Source organism: Carcharhinus amblyrhynchos, chromosome 12 (genome assembly GCF_965287045.1).
Source record: "Carcharhinus amblyrhynchos chromosome 12, sCarAmb.v2.hapA, whole genome shotgun sequence".
Taxonomy (NCBI): Eukaryota; Metazoa; Chordata; class Chondrichthyes; order Carcharhiniformes; family Carcharhinidae; genus Carcharhinus; species Carcharhinus amblyrhynchos.
In genome coordinates this window covers 64,191,011-64,209,088 of record NC_137335.1, presented here as the reverse complement: position 1 = coordinate 64,209,088, position 18,078 = coordinate 64,191,011, and the positions used below count along the sequence as shown (strand labels likewise).

Below are 18,078 nucleotides of genomic sequence, written 5' to 3'. Positions count from 1 at the left end.
AAGGAGTATAGAATTGCAGCGAGACCTGGGGGTGCAAGTGCACAAGTCTTTGAAGGTGGCAGTGCAAGTGGAGAGTGTGGTAAAGAAAGCCTATGGTATGTTAGCCTTTATAGGAAGGGGTATAGAATATAAGAGCTGGAGTCTAATGTTGCAGATCTTTGGTTAGGCCGCATTTGGAGTACTGCGTCCAGTTCTGGTCACCTTACTACCGGAAGGACGTGGAGACTCTGGAGAGAGTGCAGCGGAGGTTTACCAGGATGTTGCCTGGTATGGAAGGACTGGGGTATGAGGAAAGATTGAAGAAATTGGGGCTCTTTTCCCTTGAAAGATGCCAACTGAGGGGGGATCTAATAGTGGTATATAAGATTATGAAGGGTATAGATAGAGTAAACAGAGGTAAGCTATTTCCTACAATAGCGACATGTAGGACAAGGGGCCATGGACTTAAGGTGAGGGGGGAGAGGTACAACACAGATATTAGAGGGAGGTTTCTCACACAGAGGGTAGTGGGGGTATGGAATGCTGCCAAGTAAGGTGGTGGAGGCAAACACGCTAGAGTCCTTTAAGAGTAACTTAGACAGGCACATGACTGAGTTGGAGGTGGGTGGATATAGGAGATCCTCTTAAATAAGGGTCATTAGCATTGGGGCGTCCCTGGTAATGTAAATGGGTATAGTATGATAATGTTTTTTCTCTTTTCATTCACAGGTTTTAAGTCGGTCCACCTCGTGTCCAACAAGGGGCATACACACGACAGGTCGTACTGGGGCTGCTCTTGGTTGTTCGAGATTGGCCTAGTGCTTCATGTCGTTAGTGTGTGCCTAAACTGGACAAGATACTGGGCAAGACGACAGCTCAGTGACTATTGCTGATTGCTGTGCAGACACATGGATTTGGGCCGGTGTCTGTGGGAGTTTGCGCATTCTCCCTGTGCTTGCGTGGGTTTTCTCCGGGTGCTCTGGTTTCCTCCCACACCCCAAAGATGTGCTGTTAGGCTGATTGGCAGGAATAAATTGTCCCTAAATCAGTTTCCCTCAATCTGGATGGCCATAAAACATTAGACAGGGGTCGTGGGTAGAGAGGTGGACTGGTGGTGTTGAGATGGCGGCGCGGGCTCATTGGGCCGAAGGGCCTGTTTCCCGGGGTGATTTTGTTGTTGTTGTTCTTCTTCTTGGGAGCAAAAAATGTAGTGTGTTCCCCATGAGTTGGTTTTTGGGACCCTGGCTTTTCCTAATCATAGAATCCCTACAGTGCCGAAGGAGGCCAATCGGCCCATCAAACCTGTACCGACAACAATTCTATCCAGGCCTTATTCTGCAACCCATGCATTTACCTTGCTAGTTTCCCTGACACTAAGGGGCAATTTAGCGTGGCCAATCAACCTAAACTGTATATTGCTGAGAGTGTGGGAGGAAACTGGAGCAGCTGGAGGAAACCCTCACAGACACGGGGAGAACATGCAGACTCCACACAGTCACCTAAGACTAGAATCGAACCCAGGTCCCTGACCCTGTGAGGCAGCAGTACTGATCACTGTGCTGCCCCTATATTAATGATCCACCTATATAGTAATGATCTAAATCTTGGTGTGCATGAAACAGTTTCAAAGTCTGTGAATGACACAATACTTGGAATGACATAGACAGATTGGTGGAATGGGCAGATAGATGGTCGATGAAGTTCAATGCAGAAAAGTGTGAAGTGATGCATTTTAGTACGAAGAACACAGAGAAACAATATAAAATGAGGGGTACAATTATAAAGGGAGTACAGGAGTGGAAGGATCTGAGTGTATATGTGCATAGATCTTTGAAGATGGTAGGACAGGTTGGGGAGAGCAGTTAATATAGTATTCTGGGCTTTATTAATAGGTGCATAGAGTGCAAGAGCAAGGAGGTTATACAGAAATTAAACAAGACATTAGTTAGACCCCAGATGGAGTATTGTGTGCAGTTCTGAGCACCACGCTATAGGAAAGATGTGAACACATTGGAGAGAGTGCAGAAGATGTTTACAAGAATGTTTCCAGGGCTGAGAAACAGTAATGAGGATACTTTGGAGAGGTTGGGCGTGTTCTCGGACAGTCAAGAGCGGATTTGATAGAGATGTTCAAAATCCTGAGGGATAGAGAGAAACTGTTCCCACTTGTGAAAGGATCAAGAGCGTAAGGCCACAGATTTAAAGTGATTTGTGAGCAAACTAAATGTGATCTGAGAAAAAGACCTTTCCACACAAAGAATGGTTTGAGTTTGGAGAGCATTGCCTGGAAGTGTGGGAGAGGTATGTTCAATCGAGGCATGCAAGAGGGCATTGGATGATTACGTGAATAGAAACAATGTGCAGGGTTACAGGGAAAAGGCAGGGGAATGACACTGTCATGATGCTCATCTGGACACGATGGGCCAATTGGGCTGCCTCCTGCGCTGTAACAGTTCTGTGATAGTATGGATGATAATTGATACGAATTCCTCAGTCATTGCCCAAGAATGGCAACAATGAGAAATGTTGCACCACAAAGAAGAAACGTGAATGCTCAAAATATACAGTAACTGGAGTACACTCCGGTTTCTCTTCAGATCATATAATTCTTTCATCTTTTACTCAAGATTTCAGTGGAGAGGGGCACTCAGAGTTTAAATCAATTTTTTGAGGTCCTGCTTTGGCGGGAAAGTACAGGATGGGTTGCATATTAGGTCTTTTCAGATTTCTGAGCAACTGCTTCTGTTAGCAATCCTAGTCACAGTATTTTATATGTCTAATCTTCGGAGAGAATGCACCAACTTTTGTTTTTCTCTGCCTATTAAATTTCTCCCACTTTCTTCCTCCCCCCCACTGCAGCCAACCTCAAGAACGACTGAAGCCTGTTTTTCTGTCACGTTGTTATCCTTGTATACTGAAGTACTTCCCTAACGCTCTATTTATCTATTGAGATTAGAGAAACTCACTTATGTTGTGAAACCTACCTTATGATTGCTGTTTAATAATGCAGAATGGAGCCTTGTGTAGAAAACGAGGTTTGTGTAAAAGAATTACATTTTGATTGCTCTTGATATCTTTCCAAGCCTAATTTGTTTTTGATTGGATCTGCATCCAGACAAGAAATATTGATGTAACCAGTATGTGTGTAAGGCTGTGCTGAATTTTTTTTCTTGACCTCATCATTCATTTTCTTTCTGCTGGTGTTTTGTATGCCTTTTTCCTGCTTGTCTCTCCACATAACCTTTGACAGTGTAAGAAAAGATAGTATAATAACATATACAATGCAGAGAGTAACCCTGTAACTCTCCTGAAAATGTAGCCTAGTTATTCTTTTCTTTGGGCTGCATGATCGATAACTTAAAATCATTGACATGAAAAGCTATCACGTGACTGATCAAATGCACTCAATGCTGTCATGGTGACCTCTAAACAACAGAAGAACAACCAATTTCAGCAGGTAAGGCTGTGCCTTTGTAGTTTCGTTAATGAACTAACCCCTACTAAAAAGTTAAATTTTATATATCATCGAATACAAAGACTATTGTGTGTGTTAAAAGAAGCAGTTTAACATTTTAAGTGTCTTTTGCAGACAGCCCCTTTTATATTGCAGAATTTGTATCCCTAGAAAAGAGAAGACTGAAATTCTGAAGGGATTTTTGTATACAGAATAGTAATTGATAATGTCATCAGGAGAACATATACATACTTTTATTGAGCAAAGGACACTGACCTGTAGTAATTTCTATTTTGCCTTTGTGAAGGACAAGAGTTTTATGATGACAAATTTGTTCTGAGATCTCTGCCAATGGCTAAGACGAACTCAGACTGAAACCAGATAGAGATCACGTCACCCAATTCTCGGGTGTAAAAGAGACACTGGATTTGAACTAACAGGAAGAGAGACTGCCTCAGAGATAAGAAAGGGCAAGAAGAGCCTCACCTATTTATCTTTCTTCTGAAATTCCTTTCACCAAAGCTGAGCTGTTTGTGACTTGAAAACCCACCAGAAGACCTCATTGCTGTAAATTGAGAGTCCTCATAGGAGGATTCCAAATTAACATAACTATCCCTAAGAGATAAGAGAATCAACTGGCCACAACCACAGAGGCTGCTCCAGTGAGAAATCCCAATACCAGCAGCTATGGTGGAAAGTGGCTCTTTAACTGTGAACAGCCATCCAACAATTTTTAAAGTTCTGATGCTTGGTAAAGCTCGATTTTTTTTGTGGATGCTTGGGGAGTTGTGTGTTTTTGTATTGGCTGGAAGTTGGATAGCTTCATGCATTTAGAAGCCTTTTGTTAATTTCTGCATCTTTAGAGTCAGTTTCAGCGATAAAACTAACTCCTGTTAACTTAAAGAACCTGGCTAGCTTATTTCTTACACCCAGCTGCACACAGTTAAGTATTTCTTTATTGAATTGCCAATAGTACCCTTTTAAAATTCAAACTCTGCCATAACCAATCCCGGAGTGGGGCAAAGAGAGGAGTCAGCTCACGCTTCCTAACCTGGTCATAACAATAGATAGAGATGAAGAGGATGTTTTCAGTTGAGGGATAGATAGAAACCAAATATAAGAGTCAAAATAAGTTCATTAAAGAGTTCAAGAGAAACATCTTCAGCCAGAGGGGGGGTTAGAAGATAGAATTCACTATACATGGAGTGGTTGAGGTGAATAGCATAGATACGTTTAAGGGGAAACTGAATGTGTTACATGAGGGCGAAAACAATAGAAGGACATGCTGATAGGGATGGATGACCATAGGTTGGTAACAGGCTTATGTGAAGCATAAACTTTGACATTGATTTGTAATTTCTATGAATTATTTCTAGTTAAAGTTGATCTGTAGTAATCCAGGACTGCTAGTATCTTAGAGCCCTGGGGACACAACAGTGTCAGTGGCTATGCATGTACAACTAACTATCTTAATGAAATTGCCAAAAGTCATGACTCCCAGTTACAGAGCTTGCTTGATTAAGGGTGAGGGAGGGTTGAGGGCAAGGTCCTTGCATGCCACCAATGCAAAATTGCTTTACTTGTATATACAAAGGAGATGTGCACTCAGATTGCCGTGGGAAAATAGACAGGTTATCATTTTCTGTCAACAGCACTTTTGCTTCTGGAAGAGTCTTGATAGTTGATTCTCTATCTCCCCTAGGGGCACTTGCATTATTGCCAAACTTGGGACTGTTGTTGCTTGCAATACAGTAATGTCTGTGCAACAAAAACCTTGCATAGAAATTAAAACCTGCTTCTTTCCCCGACTGATGGAATGCTAGCTGTGTTTTTGGATACTTGAGTGCATTATTCCAGAGAGAGAAATTTTTGGTTCTAATGATACATCCTTCATTCCTTTTTACCTAAGGGGTTGATGTGGTAAGTTGCCACTGGTTGCTGCTCCACTGATTTTGTGCCATTCCTTTCTTCACAAGTTCTACCGTGTGAAGTAAATAGTTCTGTGGCTGGTCCTTCGACTTGTAGCTCACTGGAGGTCTTCGTGTAAGACAAGTGTAGCAATCATAAACCGCTAATATGCACCTTAAGGGATTAGATAAGAATGCATCACGCTTGTGAATAATTGCTCTTCCCAAGGTCCTCAGTGCAGTACTGGACATATTGTTCCATTAAAACTTTTAGATGAGTAGAAGTGCAAGTCACTATAGAAGGTGAATCAGTACAGAAAATGAGAACAAACTGTACCTCTGCTAGAGTTGGTATTTAGTGCCAAACTCGCTTTTATCCTCTAAAATGTTGCTTTCATGCTGCGATTATAAGCAATTTGCTTTTTTAAAAAAAGTATCTTATTGTCTGTGCATAGAAAGAACTTACATTTGTAAGGTTTTTGCATCCTTTGCAGCAAGGTCGCACAAACGTCAAGTGAGTTAATTGACCTGATTACTTACTTTCTTAAACTGGTTATGGGAGAAATGTTGGTTGGAATAACAGGAGAATTCTCTGGTACCATGGGATCAATTTTCATTGATTTAACTTCCAAAAGTAGGCATCTCCAGCTGTGCATAACTCCCACCTACATCTCCGTGTTAGCCTGGATTATGTGCTCGAGTTCTAATTTGGTGGCAAGAATGCTGTCATTTAAATAAAATAACTCCATTATGAATGGATGCTAACTCCACGTACTATTACTCCTCCTCTGCAGTTCATTTCAATTTTTCACCCTTCTGAAAATAGACTCTTATGCAGACTCCAAAACAAACCATTGAAAGGTAATTAATGTAATTCCTGATTGAAGTTTGATACCACCCCCCTTTCACTGGAAACTGGTAAATTGGTGCCACTTTGTATGTGGCAGGAGAGGGGCATGAATCACGCATACGTAATAAGTACTGTGTTATATTGTTTGAACCTCTTGAGTATGTTGTGCATAAAATGGCAATATGAATAATGGTACTGGTTAATTGACACTGTAGCAAAGTTTAAAAAAATGCTTGTGACATGGTTCAGAAATGTCTCAAGATATTTCATGTAAGTACAAAGACTGATGTCATCACCTTGGGGGCGATTAGGGATGAGCAATAAATGCTGGCCTTGCCAGTGATGCTACATTTCCAAGGAAAAAGCGTGGTAACCATATTATGCACAGCAGGTTTCCACAAACATTAGTGAAATGAATGACCAATTGGTTTTCTTTATCGATGTTACTTTAGAAAAGATTGTTGTACAGGAATCTGGAATGACTTTGCTGCTTTTTCAATAATGCCTTGGGTTCCTTCAATTCTTCCTAAACCACGGGATCAAGCAGATAGCAGTTTAACATAATTAAAATCTCTAACAATACATTACCCCCCACGATCAAATAATTCATGAACATAATGTTCCAAGCTTATTGTATATTTATTTATATTCCAAGCCATTGGGGATTTTCTCTTTGTAATATTTTGTCAATGTTTGACCGACTTGTTTCCCCGTCCCCAAACATTTTTTCCCTAATTGTTTTCCTTTCTTCTGAAAGCAGTGACACATGTTGACCATGGCCCATGGCAGCAGTCATTGACTGACAGCTCACTCAAGTGTCCGTCTGAACTATTGCATAAGCTCACAGTGAGTCATAGTTTCTCTATTAACTGAAAGACAAATGAGCATTTGAATAAACAAAAACTTGGAGAACTAGAATTGCAACTCTTAAATTTTTCTTCTGAGAGTCATGCTTTGAACCACTAAATCAACTGGAAGTGTTGGGTTTCAGCTCACATCTCTGAAGAAACAGGTTCCTAATCCAACTCCTGAGACCACTTTGTCTTTACTGACAGTAACAATGCACTATAATAACCCTTATTGTTTTTTTGCTGTATATTTGCCTTGTCTTTTCAAAAAAAAATATCCTTGGGGAACTGGGCTGGATGAGTTACTGAGCTGACATTATAGGAAAACAGAGTTAACATCAGCAATTGTGTCATTTCAATTGTATATGTTAATTCAGCTCCTTCACATTGTCACTAATCCCTGGAAGCCATTTTCCTGATGATGATGTCAGCATTTATTACTCTCAGAAATATTCTTAAATTGATTGACTAAAAATTGTAATGAACTTCTATTCTGTTGGTTTCTGTTGGTTGTATTGGATTATAATTTCTCAGTATCTTCTCTTCAAGTGTGAACAATAGTAAATGTTGAATGGTTATTTCAACTACCTAATACTCTAACTGGAGTCACTGGAAAGGAATTACGAACCTGGGGGCAAGCTGGTTGTGGGGCTGCTTGGGGAGACGTTGGCATAGTGACAATGTTACTGGATTAGTAAAACAGAGGCCCAGGTTAATGGCCTGAGGACATGGGTTCAAATCCCACCACAGAAAATGATGGAATTTAAATCCAATTAATTAATTTTATAAATTAGTAATGGCCAAGCAAGCCACTCAGTTCAAGGGTAATTAAGGTTGGGCAAAAAAACTTACCTAGCCAGTGACACCCAGATCCCATGAAAGAATAAAAGAGAAACTTTATTTAACTGTAATTGTATTCCCCTCTAGAGAAGTGAGGATGTTGTTTAGATTCAACTTGCACCTGTGCATTTACTTGTTCAACAGCGAGTGCTGATTAAATTATTGGTGAATACTGACTTGGAGCAGTTACTGAAACTGAGGGTGTGAGTGAGCTGAATAGCAGACCAACTGGCACTGAATCACTGAGCTTTATGGCTGTGTCTCTCAATGTTAATTCAATTCCATGGTGCCATCAATAACTTCCCCAAGGTAGTACCACTGATATCATCAGTGCTGGTGAGACAGAAATATTCAAACATTGTCTGAGATGGATGGTGTGGAAGAAAGGTTGATTCTCAGCTGCAAAACTGTTCAACTATTTAATTTTTCTTTTCAGAAGAAGTTTGTTCTCTTCAGAACAAAGATGAGGCTGTTCAAAAGTTAAATAATCACACCAAGGCATTTGCCCATCGTTTTTTGATTAGTACCTAATTAACTTGACCTTACTAAGGGAATTAACATTAAATTGATTTTGTCAAATTTGAGACATTTCAAGTTGCTATGGTCTTTCTGCACAACATACAAAGTCAAATGATTTGCGCATTTGCATTATTCCAGGTAAAATGATAGTGTAAATGTACAGTCTATAGATCTGCCAACAACACACTGCAGCAACTTTATGAAATAGATAGAACATTGCTTCAACCTTCGAAGGTGCCAAGACTGCCCTAACAAGTGGTCTCTGGGGTTATTTACAGAGGCAAATCACTGTATCATTGCCATTCAGTTCTCACTGATCATTAGACACCCGCAGGTCGGTTATGAGGTTTTCCCAATCACAGCCTTTTATTGGACTTGTTATGGACATTGGGAACTATGGAGGACAGTGATTGATCATACATAAGCTTTTGCATGGACAAGCATTTCTCTGTTTTGGCTAATTTAGAAGGAGAATTGGATTCAGTATAATATACATGATAACTGCTGTTCTAGCTCTTCAGCAGAAAAATAAATCGCCTGAAGAGTTCATGAAAAAATCTGACCTGATTAATTTTAGAACATTTACTGCATGATTTCAGCCTGTTTCTGAATATTAGTATTAGCAGTGTCAGTAGTGAGGCGACTTCTTGCAAGCTGCGCCCAACGTACTTTTTAATTCTATCTTTTACTCTTGTTCTGTGCTTCCAAAACTTCATTCTAACTCTTTTAACCTCTCTAATAATGCTTTAATTAATTAAGTTGATCTTTCTCTACACCCTAGCTAGGACTGTAACACTACATTCTCCACTCTCTCATTTCCTTATCTATGAATGGTATGTTTTGTAATATAGTGCCAAGAAACAATTCTTTTCACTATATGCTAATACATGTGACAATAAATCAAATGAAAAAGTTAAATGAAAGTTCTTCATTGTCTCAGAGTTGGAGCATGCAACTGGCATAAATAGTGAATATTATCAATAAAATTTGTTAGTTGGTATGTGGGGCCCAATTTTATCTGTTACGTAGTGAAACATGAGCAATGAAGTTGGGAGTGTGATAAATTTGGAGTGCCATGCTGTGCATCACATCAGTACCAGCACTGATGCAAATTTTATCTTGCATGTCAAGAGCATGAATGACATCAACTGGGGGAGTGGGTTGCTTTATTATGCGAAGAAGGAATTTTTGAGACTTTTTTTATTATTGATGATAAATCAGGAGCCTAGTTAACCACAGATATTGATATCCTAGAATGATCTTGAAGTTCACGTGTTTCAGGATTTTGGTCTTTGAAACAATCCTCAATAACACATTTACTAATTGCTTGTCATTTCTTTTGGTTTATTTCATTCTTTCTTTAAAAAAAATTACAATTGAAAGGACCGACACTTCACTCAGCTTATGTGAGTTTTGTTCATTCTGAAACAGACAGTTGGGTGATCAGCTTTTCAAAACAACATAGGGGAGTGAATATATAAGTGCTGTTACCTTTTTGTTTGCTCCTCTGAAACATTCCTGATGTGGATTATTCTGAGGTAATGGGGAGATGGTGACATAGTAGTAATGTTACTGAACTAGTAATTCAGCTATCCAGGCCAATCTTCTGGGGACGTAGGTTTATATCCCACCACATTATCTCCTGGGCTTGTTGATCCTCCAGAAAGAGCTCTTCAGTTGTACGCAATAAAACAAAACTTACTCCAACTTATAAATCAAAGAAAAAGGTTTAAAAGAGAAATTTCATTATTCCAACATTTGAGACCTCATCCTGGGCCATTCCAAACTCCCCACAATTTCCAACTGATTCTTATTTATCCTGAGTCAACTGATCGATTGACCAATTTTGTCATTGGTTACATCGTTTACTGGGTCAGCTGATCCTTACAGCTTGTTACCTTTGGTCATACTACAACAGACGTGATGTTATCATTGGTTACATTCTAAGAGGACTTTAAATTCAATTAATAAAGAACTGGGATTGAAAGTTAATCTCAGTAATGATGACCATGAAACTATTGTTGATTGTAGTTAAAATCCCAACTGGTTCACTAATGTCCGTTGAGGGAATGGGATTTGCTGTCCATACCCGGTCTGGCCTACATGTGACTTCAGATCCACAGCAAATATGTTGACTCTTAACTTCCCCTGAAATAGCTGAACAGTTCAAGAGCAATGGGAATTGACAAAAAATACTGCCCTTGCCATACACTCATACTCCGTGTAATTATGAAAAATTATTTGGAAGAGGGAACTGAATGTATTATCTACAGATTTGCAGGTGACACAAAGTTGCATGGGAAGATGAGCTGTGAGGAGGATGCAGAGATACTTTAGTGTGATTTGGACAGGCCGAGTGTGTGGGGATTGCATAGCAGATGCAGTATAATGTGGATAAATGTGCGGTTATCCACTTTGATAGCAATAATAGGAAGACAGATTATTACTTGAATGGGTGTAAATTGAGACCGTTGGATGCTCAGCAAGGCCTTGGTGCCATTGTGCATCAGTCACTGAAGGTAAGTGTGCACATATGGTAGGTGGTAAAAAGAAGGCAAATGGTATGTCGGCCTTCAAAGTGAGAAGATTTGAGTTTAGGGATAGGGATGTTTTGCTGCAATTGCATAGGACGTTGGTGAGACCTTACCTGGGGTGTTATGTGCAGTTTCGCTGTCCTTATCTGAGGAAGGATGTTCTTACTATAGAGTGAATGTAGCGAACTTTTACCTGGGATGGCAGGACTGTCTTATGAGGAGACACTAAATTGGTTAGGATTATATTCACTGGAATTTAGAAGAATGAGAGGGAATCTCATAGAAACTTAAAAAATTCTAACAGGATTAGACAGGATACATTCAGGAAGAATGTTCCCAATGATGGGAGAGTCCAGATCCAGGGGTCATAGTTTGAGGATAAGAGGTGAATCTTTTAGGACTGAGGTGAGGAGAAATATCTTCACTCAGAGGGTGGCGAACGTGTGTAATTCACGACTGTAGAATGTAGTTGAGACCAAAACATTGTCTGATTTCAATAAGAAATTAAAATAATCAAGGGATATGGGAGAAAGGAGGGAATCAGGATATTGAATTTGGCGATCAGTCATGATCATAATAAATGGCGGAGCAGGCTTGAACGGCCATATGGCCTAGTCCTGTTTCTATTTTCTATGTTTCTATGTTTAAAAAAAGATGATGATGCTGAATTTGACTTTGGAATCGAGGGGGAATCCAGCTAGTGGCATTCTGTCTCAGCGAAGGATGCTGTATATGTTACTGGAGGACTTTGAGAGCAAGAAACATTGAGATTGTGTGGGGCTGGGGAAGAGGAGGAAGGTTTGAAATAGCAATGAAAATAACAAATAAAAAGATATACACCAAGACTTACATATGAAGCTTTTCTCCTGGGACGATCATGTAGGAAGGTTCATCCTCATTCTGCCATGACCGCTTCCATCATTTCAAGTGCTTGATCTGTTTCATGGTTTTATAGAATCGATGAATCTCATCCCCAAAGCGTCCAGCAGGCCCTTTGATTCCTGACCTGACATCTGCTAATGCTGCTGCTGACGACCTGCCACTCTGGATCTGCTGAACTGTGTACCATGTTTGACAACATTTATAATACGAATCAATATTCAGCATTGGGAAAGTGAGAGAGAGGAAGAGAGAGAGAGGCTGTTGCCGCAAAAGGCTGCATTGCCCCTGGGCGGCTGTCAGAAATGGGTAGTTATTAATAGCTCCATCTCCACTTAGCATAGTCAGTAGGGGTCAGGCATGAAATGATTTAATCAGTTTATGATATCTGTGACAGGGAGCACTTAAAATGTAATCACAAAATTTAGGTAGAAGTGTCCCTGGGCTGCTGTAGTGTTTACCTCAGTTAATTTTCTCTGATGCTGATACAGTGCAATATACTAGAACTGATTATGCATTGAAATATTTACGAAGGATCTAACCAATATAGTTGTGCTGTTGTATCCTGTACCTCATGTCCTGTACATAGTTATGTTTCACTACTGTGTAACAAAAACATCATTCCTGAATCGAATCTAGGCCAGGGTTAATGAAGCACTGATTAGTATGCAACCCAAACTCCAATGAAATGAGATATATGCCTGTTTCAGATGAGTAGAAGTCATTTTTGATATCTTCACATTAAACATGCCAGGAAATATCATTATTGAAAGTTAAGTATACCATATTTGTGGCAATAAAATTAGTCTTAGAATCAAAATGAGGTTTCAGTATATGCTAGGGATTATGTAAGAAGAAATAAATCAGTGATGTTAGTACAAGTTATGCGCTTTTTTGTGGTGTCTTGTAATACTGAGCAATACAGAAGTTTCCAAGTTTCATTACTATAGTCTGGGTTGGTTGATCTCAGCTATGAAAGCTGTTGGGCACTAACTGTGGTTGGCCCAATTTCTGTGGATGATGGAGGGGGAATAAGATCAAGATTTCTGCTGGAACGTGTGTGCATGGTATATATGTGGATGCACATGCAGCGTGTATGTATTGGGTGAAGATGTCATTGGATTCTTCTGCGATGTCCCTCACTGTGAAATCAGAATATTGAATCTGAACAGACAGCTAGGGTCTTAGCAGATTTTCTGAAACATATAACTTCAGCAACACAGCAGTCCCTCAGAGTTGCACTGAGATATCTACCTAAATTATGTGCTCAAGTCCTGGGTTGATGCTTGAACCAACATGTTGAAACTTTATAGATTATCATCACGCTATACAAGAAGAAAGTCAATGGAAATGATTGCAACAACTACTAGGATATACTCTTCAGCATCACTAGGAAGGCCTTTGCCAGTAACACTCCCAGACAGTGCCACTGATTAGCCAACAGAATATATCCAGAGGCACCATATTCAGAACAGACAGATCCTTGGCAGACATGATCTTCTCCCTCAATCCTCTTCAAGAGAAGCAGGGAGCAGCAAACATCTTTGAAGCCATGAGCACAAGATGTCTCTACTGGATTCAAAAGAAAATTAGCTGTCCTCCAAAGCCTCACAGTCTCATGTCTTTACATGATAGCATGCTCGGCACAGTTCAGTTCAGTGGCTCCATCGCTGACAGTTTTGAGATTAAAAATGGAGGTGAAACAAGGCTGTACCTTAGCCCGTATTCATTTTGGTATCTTTCTTTCTATCCTACTGACCTATGCTTTCCCTGCCAACGTGGATGTGGTGTATCTCCACATATGATCAGCTGGGAAACTCTTCAACCTATTTAGACTGAAAGCCAGTGAGAAAGTGAGACATGTCCTGATTAGAGAGCTTCTGTATGCCGATGATGCCGCTCTAGTTGCCCAGATAGAAGACCATCTCGAAGCACTCTGGGATCATTGTACTGCCTATCGTATTCTCCCTTGCATAAATGTCAAGAAAACTGTACTAATGAGATAGGCCTACGATCAGACTTACACCACGTGAAGGAGTCAGCAATTTTTGCTATCGTAGAGACAGGTGGCAACTATCTCTTGACCAAGTGCTCAGCACACACATTGGAAAAGCTGTCATTAACTTTGGCTGACTAACAAAACCGGCAAGAGAAAACAACAAACCTACCCATAGGACCAAGATGTCTGAATACTCAGCACCTTGCTAAATGACAGTGAAGCCTGGATAACCTACACCCACCAAGAGAAAAGGCACAATGACCTCCATGTTTAATGTTTATGTTGCACCCTTGGCATCACATAGAAAGATAAAGTCACCAATGAAGCAGTCCTTTTTAGGGCAAACATGCCAAGTGTGCTAGCATGAGCCAAAGAAAGAAGGCTTTGCTACCTTGGTCATATGCACAGGATGGAAGTTGGCTGCATCACCAAGGGAGATGCAGGGAGGTAGCCTGTGCCAAGAAAACAGCAAGTCCAAAACTCTGATTCAAGGATACTGTCAATAAAGACGTGAAAGCCCTCTACACCAATCACGACAAGTGGGAAACTCTAGCTGATGACTGATGCAAATGGCAATGCCAGCTGTTCGCCAGAAGGTTATCACTAAGGCAGCATGTGGTTTCAGAGCTCCAAAACAGAGTCAGCCTTGCAAATAAGGTGTCAATATAGATCATCCCGCATCACTGGCAAGGAGCAACTTCATATGCAGCACTTGTGGCAGACTATGTCTCTCTAATTTGACTATTGAAAGAAATGCAGCAGATGACCTTATCTGACCTCACCAATCTAAGGCTGCATTCTCAAAATCTCTCACAGATGGAAGAATGCCATGCATTGAAAAATTTGCCCAAATGTAAAAAATAAAGAGCTATCACACACACTTGTGCGACTTTAACTGTGGCATTTCATACATAATAGCTGATATTCTCTGACTTTGCCTGCAGCAGGGATTCTCCAATCTCTCTGCAGTGAATGGCGATTTGGCTGAGCGTCGAATTCTCTGTGCTCACTGGTGGTGGGGCGTGTCTATCATTGAAGAATTCCAGCCAGTATATTTTTCTATCATGTAAAATGGCTGAAAAGATGGTGTGAGGGGGAGGGCTTTAGATCCCTGGGATCTTGGGACCACTTCTGGGTCTTGTACAAATTAGATAGTTTATACCTTGGATGTATGTTCTTGGGGCAGTTGAGGGGGGAGGGTTTAAACTGATATGACAGGGGGATTGGAACCATTGTAAGGATTCAGAGCAGGGGGAATCGAGGACGAGGGAAAAGACAGCATGGAAAATAAGAAAAGTGATAGGTAGAGAAATCAAAGATCAGGATCAGGTAAGGACACAGTAAAAATAAAGTAGGAACGGGACATGAACGTTTAAAGGACTAACCTGAAGGTTTTGTATCTGAATGCTTGAAGCATCTGAAATAAAGTGGATTAATTAGTTGGGCAGATAGATGTAAAGAGGTATGATACATTTGGGATTATTGAGACATGGCTCCAAGGTGACTAAGGATGGAAACTAAGGAACATTGAGAACTGTTCAGTGTTTAGGAAGATCAGATAGAAAAAAAATATGATGGAGTTGCATCGTTGATTAAAGAAGATATTGGTACAGTATTGAAGAAAGATGTTCGCATAGATGATTTGAAAGCTGTATAGGTCAAATTAAGAAACACCAAGGGACAAAACACATTTGTGGGAGTGGTATATAGACCACCAACTGTAGTGGTAATGTTGGAATAGCATTAGACAGGGAACCAACAAGACATCGAGCCATCTTGGACTGGGTATTGTCCAATGAGAAAATATTAGCTGATAATCTAGTTGTGAGAGAACACTTAGGGATGAGTGACCATAACATGATAGAATTATTTATCAAGGTGAACAAAAACAGAAAATACTAGAAATTCTCAGCAGGTCTGACAGCATCTGTTGAGAGAGAATAGACCCAACATTTTAAGTCTAGATGAGCCTTCATCAGAGCTCTGATGAAGGGCCATCTATACTTGAAACTTTGGCACTACTCTGTCTCTCCATTGGTGCTGTCAGATTTGCTGAGATTTTGCAACATTTTCTGTTTTTGTTTCAGAATCCAGTAGCCACAGCATTCTGCTTTTATTATATGGATAGTGAAGTAGTTGATTCTGAGACCAGGTCCTGAATTTCAATAAAGGTAACTATGATGGTATGAGGCATGAGTTGGCTGTGATCGATTGGGAAACATTACTGAAAGGGCAGTGGACAGGCAATGGCAAGCATTCAAGGAATGAGTAGGTGAACTCCAAAAGTTGTTTATTCTTATTTAGTGCAAGAGGGGAAAGGGAATTGTGGCCAAACCATGGCTTATGAAGGAAATTAGAGATAGTACAGATTCAAAGAAGAAGCATACAAATTGACAAGAAAATGCAATAGACCTGAGGATTAGGAACAGTTTAAAGTTCAGCAAAGGTGGGCCAAACAATTAATTTAGAAGGAAAAATAGAGTACGAAAGTAAGTTAGACGGGAACATAAAAATTGACTGTATGAAGTTTTTATAGGCATGTAAAGAGAAAAAAGAATGACAAAAGTCAATGTAAGCCCTTTCTGGTCAAAAATGGAATTTGTAACAGGGAGCAAAGGAATGCCTGAGGAATTAAATTCATTCTTTGCACTGTTTCACAAAGGAAGACATGAATAATATACTGGAAGTTCTAATAAGCAGAGGTTTTAGTGAGGAGCTGAGGCAAATCAGTGTCAGTAGAGAAATGGTTTGGGGGAAATTGATGGGATTAAAGGTGGACAAATAATCATAGGGTTGTAGAGATTTACATCATGGAAACAGGCCCTTGTCCATGCCGGCCTTTTTTTAAAAAAAAAGCCTAAGCTAATTCCAATTGCCCGCATTTGGCCCATATCCTTCTATACTCATTGTACCCAAGTAACTATCTAAGTGCTTTTTAAAAGATAAAATTGTGCCTGCCTCTGCTAATACCTCTGGTAGCTTGTTCCAGACACTTACCACCCTCTGTGTGAAAAAATTGCCCCTCTGCACACTTCTGTGTCTCTCCCCTCTTATCTTAAACCTATGCCCTCTAGTTTTAGACTCCCCTACCTTTGGGAAAAGATATTGACTATCTGTCTTGTCTATGTCCCTCATTATTTTATAGACCTCTACTAGGTCACCCCTCAGCCTCCTACGCTCCAGAGAAAAAAGTCCTAGTCTATTCAGTCTCTCCTTATAACTCAATCCATCAAGTCCCAGTAGCATCCAAGTAAATCTTTTCTGTACTGTTTCTAGTTTAGTAATATCCTTTCTATAATAGGGTGACCAGAATTGCACAAAGTATTCCACGTGTCGCCTTACCAATGTCTTGTACAACTTTAACAAGATGTCCCAACTCCTGTATTCAATGTTTTGAACAATGAAACCAAGCATGCCGAATGACTTCTTCACTACTCTGTCCACCTGTGACTCCACTTTTAAGGAGTTATGAACACGTACCCCTAGATCTCTTCGTTCTGTAATTCTCCCCAACACCCTATCATTACCTGAGTAAGTCCTGCCCTGGTTCAATCTACCAAAATGCATTACCTCACATTTGTCTAAATTAAACTCCATCTGCCATTCATCAGCCCACTGGCCCAATTGATCAAGGTCCCGTTGCAGTCGGAGGTAACTTTCTTCACTGTTCACTATGCCACTAATCTTGATGTAATCTGCAAACTTACTAACCATGCCCCCTATATTGTCATCCAAATCATTAATATAATTGACAAAGAACAGTGGGCCCAGCACTGATCCCTGAGATACATCGCTGGTCACAGACCTCCAGTTTGAAAGACAACTCTCTACAACCACCCCCTAACTTTTGTCAAGAAGCCGATTTTATATCCATTTCAATCCCTCACCCTTGATCCCGTGAGATTTAACTTTATGCCATAACTTACCGTGTGGTACCTTGTCCAGGGCCTGATAATCTTCATCCAGAGTACTCAAAGAGGTGGCTCTAAAAATAGTAGGCCCATTTCTGTACATTTTGCAAAATTCTTTGGACTCTGGAATGGTCTCTACAGAGGGTAGCTAATGTAAGCCCGCTATTCAAAAAGGGAAGTAGAGAGAAGAGGGAACTACAGACAAATGAGCCTAACACTGATAGTAAGGAAGTTGCTAGATTCCATTATTATAACACAGGAATTGGAAGTAATGGTATAAGGAGACAAATTCAGCATGGATTTATGAAAGGGAAATAATGCTTGAAAAAAGCTTCTGGTATTCTTTGAGGATAAACTA

The 18,078-nt window shown here is 40.2% G+C and overlaps 1 protein-coding gene and 1 non-coding gene across 3 annotated transcripts in view; both read left to right on the top strand.

The window, feature by feature from the left end:
* camkmt (calmodulin-lysine N-methyltransferase) overlaps positions 1-18,078 on the top strand; it is a 334,060-nt gene that overhangs the window by 132,898 nt on the left and 183,084 nt on the right. The gene's annotated exons all lie outside the window — the stretch shown is intronic.
* LOC145351234 (U5 spliceosomal RNA) lies at positions 2,557-2,670 on the top strand. The gene has a single exon (XR_013888355.1). It is a non-coding gene; the product is annotated as a U5 spliceosomal RNA (small nuclear RNA).